Genomic DNA, 8,257 nt, shown 5'->3' with positions numbered 1-8,257 from the left:
ACTTTTAAGCTCTGACTTTTCCTTGGGTTAACCTTCAACTAGCCATCTTTGGTATTATTGACTCTCCTCTCTTCTTCTGCCCTTCTATTCCAAATCCAGTCCCCCATACGACTCAGTCAGATTAATTTTTCCACAGCATCTCATGAATGGTCCCTCCTATGCTTCTCACTGTCTGCTTCATAAAAAAAAAAGACTTCTTGATGTAGTGTTCAAAAACCTCTAGATCCTGGCACCCATTTTGTCAGCTGCATATTTTACTACATCTTAGTCCATACCTTTTATTCTAACAAGGCCATGCTTGCTGCCCAAACCTCCCTTGTGCCTCTCTAGCTCCACACCTTCACTCAAGCCACTAATTCACATTAAATGCTTTTTCCAGCTAGCATAATCTGGCTCTGTCTTTAAGGAAAACTTAATGTGTATGAGCTCTTTGTAAGTGAACCCATCAAGATTCAGGCATTGTGTTCTTTGCTGAGGGCATTTTCAAATTAAGTGACTTTACAATGCATCTGATACACTAAAGGCACTATGCTCAATGCTGGAGGATCAATCTAGATAGTCCTACTTCCGTTTAGTAAGAGTTTTAAAACATAAAGACATGAAAAGAAGAGACTCACTAATCAATTAATAGCAGGAAAAAAAGTCCTTGATATAAAGAAAAACATGGCTCTTCATACTGCAAAAGCACACTGAATAACAAGTTCATGAATTTATAGATGACTCACATAAAATATATCTTAGTAAAATGTTGGAATTCCATTCCATGGATAGCAACAAAAGCATAACATCTTTTTCTTAAAGACTTTATTTATTTATTTGACAGACAGAGATCACAAGTAGGCAGAGAGGCAGGCAGAGAGAGAAGCAGGCTCCCCGCTGAGCAAAGAGCCTAATAATGCGGAGCTTAATCCCAGGACCCAGGACCCTGGGATCATGACCTGAGTCAAAGGCAGAGGCTTTAACCAACTGAGCCACCCAGGTGCCCCGAAAGCATAACATTTTTAAAGAAATGTACACGGACTCCCTAGAAAAATCTACCTTTTGCTTTTCATCAGCACCACTAGGCAATCACTACAAATCAGAAGCAATATCTTTGAAATTTCAAGGGTAAATTTTGGACCCTAGAATTCTATACACTGTCTAATTAACACATCCACGCAAGGGTCAAAAGTATATATGTATTTCAAAAAGCATACACATACATATACACACAAAAATAAAAGGCCAATAAATGAGGGAAACAAAAAAAGAACAGAGCATATAGAAAAAACACAGGGACACCTCAGTGACTCAGCCAGTTGAGCAGCTTCCTTTGGCTCAGGTCTGATCCCAGGGTCCTGGGATCAAGCTTTGCTTCAGACTCCTTACTCAGTAGGGAACCTGTTTCTCCACCTCCCTTGGCCTGCTGCCACACCTGCTTGTGTTCTCTCTCTGTCAAATAAATAAATAAAATCTTAAAAAAAAAAAAAGAAAGAAAGAGAAAACATAAAATATGAAATCTGCAATATTAAATGTAAATGGCTTAAACTTTCTCATTAAGAAGTGATTATCGGGGCGCCTGGGTGGCTCAGTGGGTTAAGCCTCTACCTTCGGCTCAGGTCATGATCCCAGGGGCCTGGGATCGAGTCCCACATAGGGCTCTCTGCTCAGCAGGGAGCCTGCTTCTCCTCATCTCTCTCTCTGTCTGTCTCTCTGCCTATTTGTGATCTCTCTCTCTGTCAAATAAATAAATAAAATCTTTAAAAAAAAATAAGAAGTGATTATCAAAATAAATTTTTAAAATAAACAAAAATCTAGCATTATGGTACTAATGACAAGTCTAAAATAGGATGACATACAAACCTTAAAAATTTATAAAAATAGGAAGGGATGAACCATATAAAATACGAAAACAAAATAGACACAGAAAAACTCTATATGATACAAAAGTGGTACAAAGTCAAAAGCAAGAACTGAGGCAAAAAGAGAGATTTTATGACAATAAAATGTAAAATCAAAATTATGTTATAATATTCATGAACTTTATTTAACTAATCAAAATACCTATGGCAAAAATTTGGAATGAAAGTGGAATTGACAAATTCGGTTTCAAGAATTCTTCCCTTGGTAAAAATAGATTAAAATGAAAATAAATGAATAGACTTACAGGAAAATTTAATAACTCAGTAGACCTATGTCATCTGGAATTGTGTGTGTGTGTGTGTGTGTGTGTGTATGCACATGTGTGATGAGAGACAATAGTTTGTAAAACTTTGTACTTAACAAAATATGCTTATTTTATAATATATATGAACATTCCAAAATCTTACGTATTAAGCCATGAAGAATTTTAAAAGTTCCAAAAGGCTGCATTTACTGAATATAAAGCTAATAATAAAAAGGGATAACCAAAAATGTATCCAGTCTTCTAGAAATCAGAAAAATGAAAGAAACTTCTAATATGCTCTTTGGTAAAACAGGAAGACAGGACTAAAATAATATATTTTGAAGTGAACAACAGTGAAAGCATCACATTTACAAATTTGTCAGATGTGCTTATTCAAAATAATAAGTGTAACCTTGAACATCTTATAAAACAAGTAACATTAAAGTAAGATTTACATATTAAACACCAGAAACTAGGAAATAAGCTGCAAATTGAACCCAAGGGAAGTATCAGAAATAAATCAATAATTATTAAAAATTTAACTTGATATAGGTTAAAAAACAAACACCTGATTAATAAAACCAAGAGTTGGGACACCTGGGTGGCTCAGTTGGTTGGACGACTGCCTTCGGCTCAGGTCATGATCCCGGAGTCCCGGAATCGAGTCCCGCATCGGGCTCCCAGCTCCACGGGGAGTCTGCTTCTCTCTCTGACCTTCTCCTCACTCATGCTCTCTCTCTCTCACTGTCTCTCTCTCAAATAAATAAATAAAATCTTTAAAAAAAAATAAAGCCAAGAGTTTATTCTTTGAAAAGACCCTTCCTCCCCAAAAATGAATCAATCTTTGGCATATACACTAAGTAAAAATGAGAGAACATCAAATTAAAAGCATGAAACTTGAGAAAAATACCATAAATAAAGAAAACCTGAAGATATTTAAAATATAAGAAAATGGTAGGTACAATACTCCAACAATACACATAAAATATAAATTAAGTCAGCTATTTCCTAGGGAATATATGTTATATAATACTGATCTGGCATATTAGAAAACATGAGTGAACTTAGACTCATATTTCTTAGAGTACCATTATCATAGAAATTCTTCAGAAAAATAAAACTAAGACCAGAGTTTTAATACAAATTTGATAAAACATGGAAGAAAGGAATAGTTCCAATATCATATAAGCAGATATAATCTACTTTTTAGAAAAAGAAAAAAAAGTCCTCAACTCTTTGAGTCCAGAAAAGTCCCTAATTTAAGAAAAACCCCAGAACAAATATACACAATAGTGGTCTTAAGTTAGGGAACAATCGTAATAAGAACAAAAATAAAATGTATAATCTTCAAACTAATAAAAGAAAATAAAATCTAGCCAATAGAAAAGAGAAAAGTACATATAGAGAGAGAGACAGGGAGGGAGGGTAGGGGTGCAATAAATGGAGAATATGAAATAAAATGGCAGAAATAAACACTAACAAGGGTATTTATGAGAAGTATAAATAGGATAAACTTATCAACTGAAGACAGAGACTAATAAATTGGCTAATAAAAAAAGGTCAAAATATTGTCTACAAGAGACACACTAGAAACAAAAAAACACATAGGTTCAAAAATACAAGGTCTCAATTAATTCCAAAGAATAGATATCATACATACTATGTCACTGATCTTATTCAGTAAAATTAAAAATAAGCAACAAACCAAAAAATAAAAGATCCTATACATTTAGTAACATAGTCACAATAACAAAATAATTCAAAAAGTTAACTGAGAAATATTTAGAAAAGAGTGTGAATACAAATGCCCAAAGAGCTAAATTACAGAGGGATTTATAGTTATAGATACCAGAAATTCACCTCCATACCTAAATGAGTACTGGAAATGCAGAAACCTCCTGTTTCTGAAGACTCAATTTAAAAAATCAATCCTCTATAAATTAATTTATCTATTCAAGGCAACCTCAATCATAATTCTCCCAAGGATTATTATTATGTAACTTCAGAAAAATTATTTGAATTTTTACCAATATGTGAATATCTCCTCAACATTTTCAAATGATAAAAAGGGCTTTCCTCCATCAAGGGCCAAGGAATACTGAAAAGCCCTAGTAATTGAAACAATGTTGGGTGGGTTTCAGAAAAGACAAACCTACTTACCATTATAACTTGGATTATTACTATTACATAAACTAGACCAGACAGAGAGAAAGTGGTCTTTACAGTTATCTTTTCACCTTTATATTCTCTTATATTACTTTATATTTCAAAGAAATGTATTTAGATTTCCTTCTAATATTAGAAAAAAGGGCACATAGGTAGATCTGTCTGTTAAGCATCTGCCTTGGGTTCAGGTCATGATACCGGGGTCCTGGGACTGATCCTGCACTGGGCTCCCTGATCATCAGGGACCCTGCTTCTTCCTTGCCCTCTGGCACTACCCCAGTTTGTGCTCTCTCTCTCTCTCTCTCTATCTCTATCTCACTCACTCAAATAAATAAATAAAATCTTAAACAAACAAACAAGAAAGACAATTGTCCTGTGTTTGGCTCCCTGCTCAGTGGGGAGCCTGTTTCTCCATCTCCGTCTGTCCATCCCCCCCACTTGTGTGTGCTCTCTCATGCTCTGCTCTCTCACTCAAATAAATATTTAAAATCTTTTATTTTATTTTATTTATTTATTTATTTTTACAAAGATCACAAGTAGGCCGAGAGGCAGGCAGAGAGAGCGGAGGAAGCGGGCTCCCCACTGAGCAGAGAGTCCGATGCGGGACTCGATGCCAGGACCCTGAGACCATGACCTGAGCCGAAAGCAGAGGCTTTAACCCACTGAGCCACCCCGGTGCCCCTAAAATCTTTTTTTAAAAAATTAAATTAGGGGAGCCTGGGTGGCTCAGTGGGTTAAAGCCACTGCCTTCAGCTCGGGTCATGATCTCAGGGTCCTGGGATCGAGCCCCGCGTCGGGCTCTCTGCTCAGCGGGGAGCCTGCTTCCTCCTCTGTCTCTGCCTGCCTCTCTGCCTACTTGTGATCTCTGTCTGTCAAATAAATAAAATCTTTAAAAAAAAAAATTAAATTAAATCAAATTTTAAAAAAAGAATTGTTACCAAAAGCTAATTAAAAACAATAAAAAGAAGATACTAAGAAGAGGCTATTCATATATTACTATAATTCATTCTTTTGAGTTGAACTTCTCCCAATGTGCTTGACAGAAATTTAGGGACTTAGTAATTGGAAAGATTGAAAAAATCTCTTATCCCAAGATAAAATAAGCAATAATCCTTTTCCCACCCAAACTTCTTAAGATGGGGGGATTTTAATAGATACCAGCTGACCAGCAGTGGGGAAGAAACATAACACACAGAATGGCTATTTCATCTATGGTGTTTCAGATAAGCAATGGGAATAATTATGAGCAGCATCTTCTTTGCTAAGCTGTCACTTTCAGAGCAGAAGTTAAAGACAGTGGGTTGACAGTAATAGCCAATTGTCTTTGGAATCCTCCCCCCCCAAAATGGCCCATGATGGACCTACTCTCTGACCATCACTGAGACCATGACCTGAGCCGAAAGCAGAGGCTTTAACCCACTGAGCCACCCCGGTCTAAACTTTGTTTAGAAGAATTCTGAACATTACCAGAAGTCAGGAATTTTTGTTTTCAGTATTCATATCATTGTGAAACTGAACAAATTATGGCCCACAAGTTGCATAGTGCATCCAGTTATCTTAGAACTAAATCTTTCTTTGTACGGTCTCCCATTCGGTTATTCTTTGGCTTATCAACATTAATATCTCAAAGCTACCAGTCGCAAACCCATCTGTTTAAAACCCAGCTAGACGGTCACTGTAATATAAGTGAACCAGCCACAATGCATGGATATGGAATTTTATATTACTACAATGCATACAATTTTATATTACTACAATGCATACAATATAATACATACAATCAACTGAAGGTAAATTCCGTTGAGCAAAGAAATCCAATGTACCTGCTCGTGACCTGTTTAGGTAATATAACAAAAATTCTAAGAAGTCTAGCTCTTAGCACATACCATAAGAAGTGGAAGGAAGCTGGACATATCTAATCCACAGTTAGAGCCTGACTCAAGTATTCTGTGAGTTCTTCATTAGTACACAGATTTAGTGGTTATTCCTGTCATTGTACAGAAATCATCTGAACTCTCAGTCAGGAGAAATAGAAAACTAGGCTTGATATTTCCTAGGCACGATTCTCTGGAGATTCTCCAAACAAGACTGTGAGACCATACACAGGACACTTCCAGAAAATTCTGTTCCATCTATTTATTCGTCTGAGTTGATTCTAAAGCCGACATCATTTCTCTTTGTTTGGTCACTCTGGTTCCTTCACAGTTAATTAAGATAAGTTACCACGAAAGCCTGGAGAGCGGCAAAAGTGCGCATGGTAGAGACACAAAACAAGATTAGAAAAATGAACGTTCGAAATGGCCATTTAATCTTGAAGTTACACTACAGGGGAAATGTCTTTGATTCCCAAGTGATATTTCACAGATGTCTATGTGGGATAATGGATGGGGTAAAGAAGGCAGAAATGACTAAAATTAATGGAGTTGTTATCACAGAGAGCCAGCTCTTTGACTGCGGATCTGATTTTTCTTTCCCCGTGGCATATGAGGCGAAGGCAACCGCAGAGAGGGGAAGGAATGGAATTCGCAGTCAGAAGTTTGAGTTGTTGAGACTCTGAGCAGGACAGTTGTGCACTTCTTGTGCACTGGTCCTCTCCTGTGAAGCACAGACAGTGACACGACCTCAAAGGCAGTTGCACAAGGGGTGCCTTGGTGGTGCAATTGGGTAAGCATCTGACTCTTGGTTTTGGAGTAGGTCCGCCCTCAGGGTCCTGGAATGGAGCGCCACATTGGACTCTACACTCAGTGCAGGGTCTGCTGGAGATTGTTTCTCTCTCTCAAGTAAATAAATACATTTTTTTTTAAAGCAGCTGTACAGATTAAACAAGGCAACAGACAAAATCCTTCATCAATGGTGAAGTGTACCCCATTCACAACAAGGATCTGGTGAATCTAGGAAGAATTCTAATGCCACGAGCTGATGTTCATGCAGAAAGAACAGATGAGTGAGAAAAAGACCAACTTTGAGTCCCCTGCAAGCCGATGCAGTCTCTCTGGCAATGCAAGAAACAAGCCAGGCAGTCTAGCACATTCTGCCTTCGGAAGTCAGAAGCAAGGCCAGCAGAGACCTGTCTTCCTTCAACACACCCGGCCTCGGCCGGCGGTGTTCAACCTCGCTGGTTCTTATTGATCCTTCCCTGGCCCAAATTCATTTCTCTCTTGTTTTCCCATTTCACATCTTACTGCTTTTCTGAATGATTTGATTGGTAAATTATTCAGTAAAGCAACCATCAATTATTCTATTTCATCAATTTCACAACCGCTGGAGGAAGCTGTTCAAAGCTTCTGCATCTCGGCAGCTGCTTGCTGTGTACCTCTACCAGAGCTCAACTTCACTAGGGGGTCAGCCATGCAGGAAGCCTCTGTTCGGCTCCAGCCAGTTACCAATATGATATGAACATCTAATCAGAAACCACATTTACTATCTGCCTTGGCTAACAAACACGTCCTAGCTGTGTGACTTCGGCAAAGTTATGTAACCTTTCTTTGCCTCCATTTCCTTGTCTATAATACGAGGCTAATAATAGTGCTTGTCTCCTAGAACTATTAAGGATTAAATCAATGTATACAATGAATAAAGCACCGAAAACAGTGCCTGTACACGGTAAGCACTGTATATATACTTATAAAGTAAAGAAATACATTATTTGTGGGAAAAATTATGTATGAATCCAGAATAGCCAATTTCCAGGTGAAGATGACATATAATAATTTTTATGGTGAAACAATATTCCCTAGAAAGAAGATACTATACATTTGACAAAACACATAGAACTTTATAGCACAGGGAAACCTTAATGCATGTAAATTTTTAAAAAATCATTTAGGAGGTCAGGGGATCCCAAGATGGAAGGCAGACTGTGGCAAGTGACTCTAAGTATATGATGGATGTATGAGATGACCTCAGCAAAGGGGACGAAAGATAGAGGTGAGCCACGTAACTGTG

The 8,257-nt window shown here is 37.5% G+C and overlaps 1 long non-coding RNA gene across 1 annotated transcript; it reads right to left on the bottom strand.

The window, feature by feature from the left end:
* Positions 1-1,264: 1,264 nt before the first annotated feature.
* On the bottom strand, positions 1,265-1,650 carry LOC116589891. The gene is made up of 2 exons (XR_004285432.1): positions 1,588-1,650; positions 1,265-1,310 (listed from the first exon to the last, which is right to left on the bottom strand). It is a non-coding gene; the product is annotated as an uncharacterized LOC116589891 (long non-coding RNA).
* Positions 1,651-8,257: the final 6,607 nt, after the last annotated feature.

The sequence above is a fragment of the Mustela erminea genome, chromosome 5 (assembly GCF_009829155.1).
Source record: "Mustela erminea isolate mMusErm1 chromosome 5, mMusErm1.Pri, whole genome shotgun sequence".
Taxonomy (NCBI): domain Eukaryota; kingdom Metazoa; phylum Chordata; class Mammalia; order Carnivora; family Mustelidae; genus Mustela; species Mustela erminea.
The sequence above is the reverse complement of the archived record's forward strand: the minus strand, read 5'-3'. Positions and strand labels throughout refer to the sequence as shown.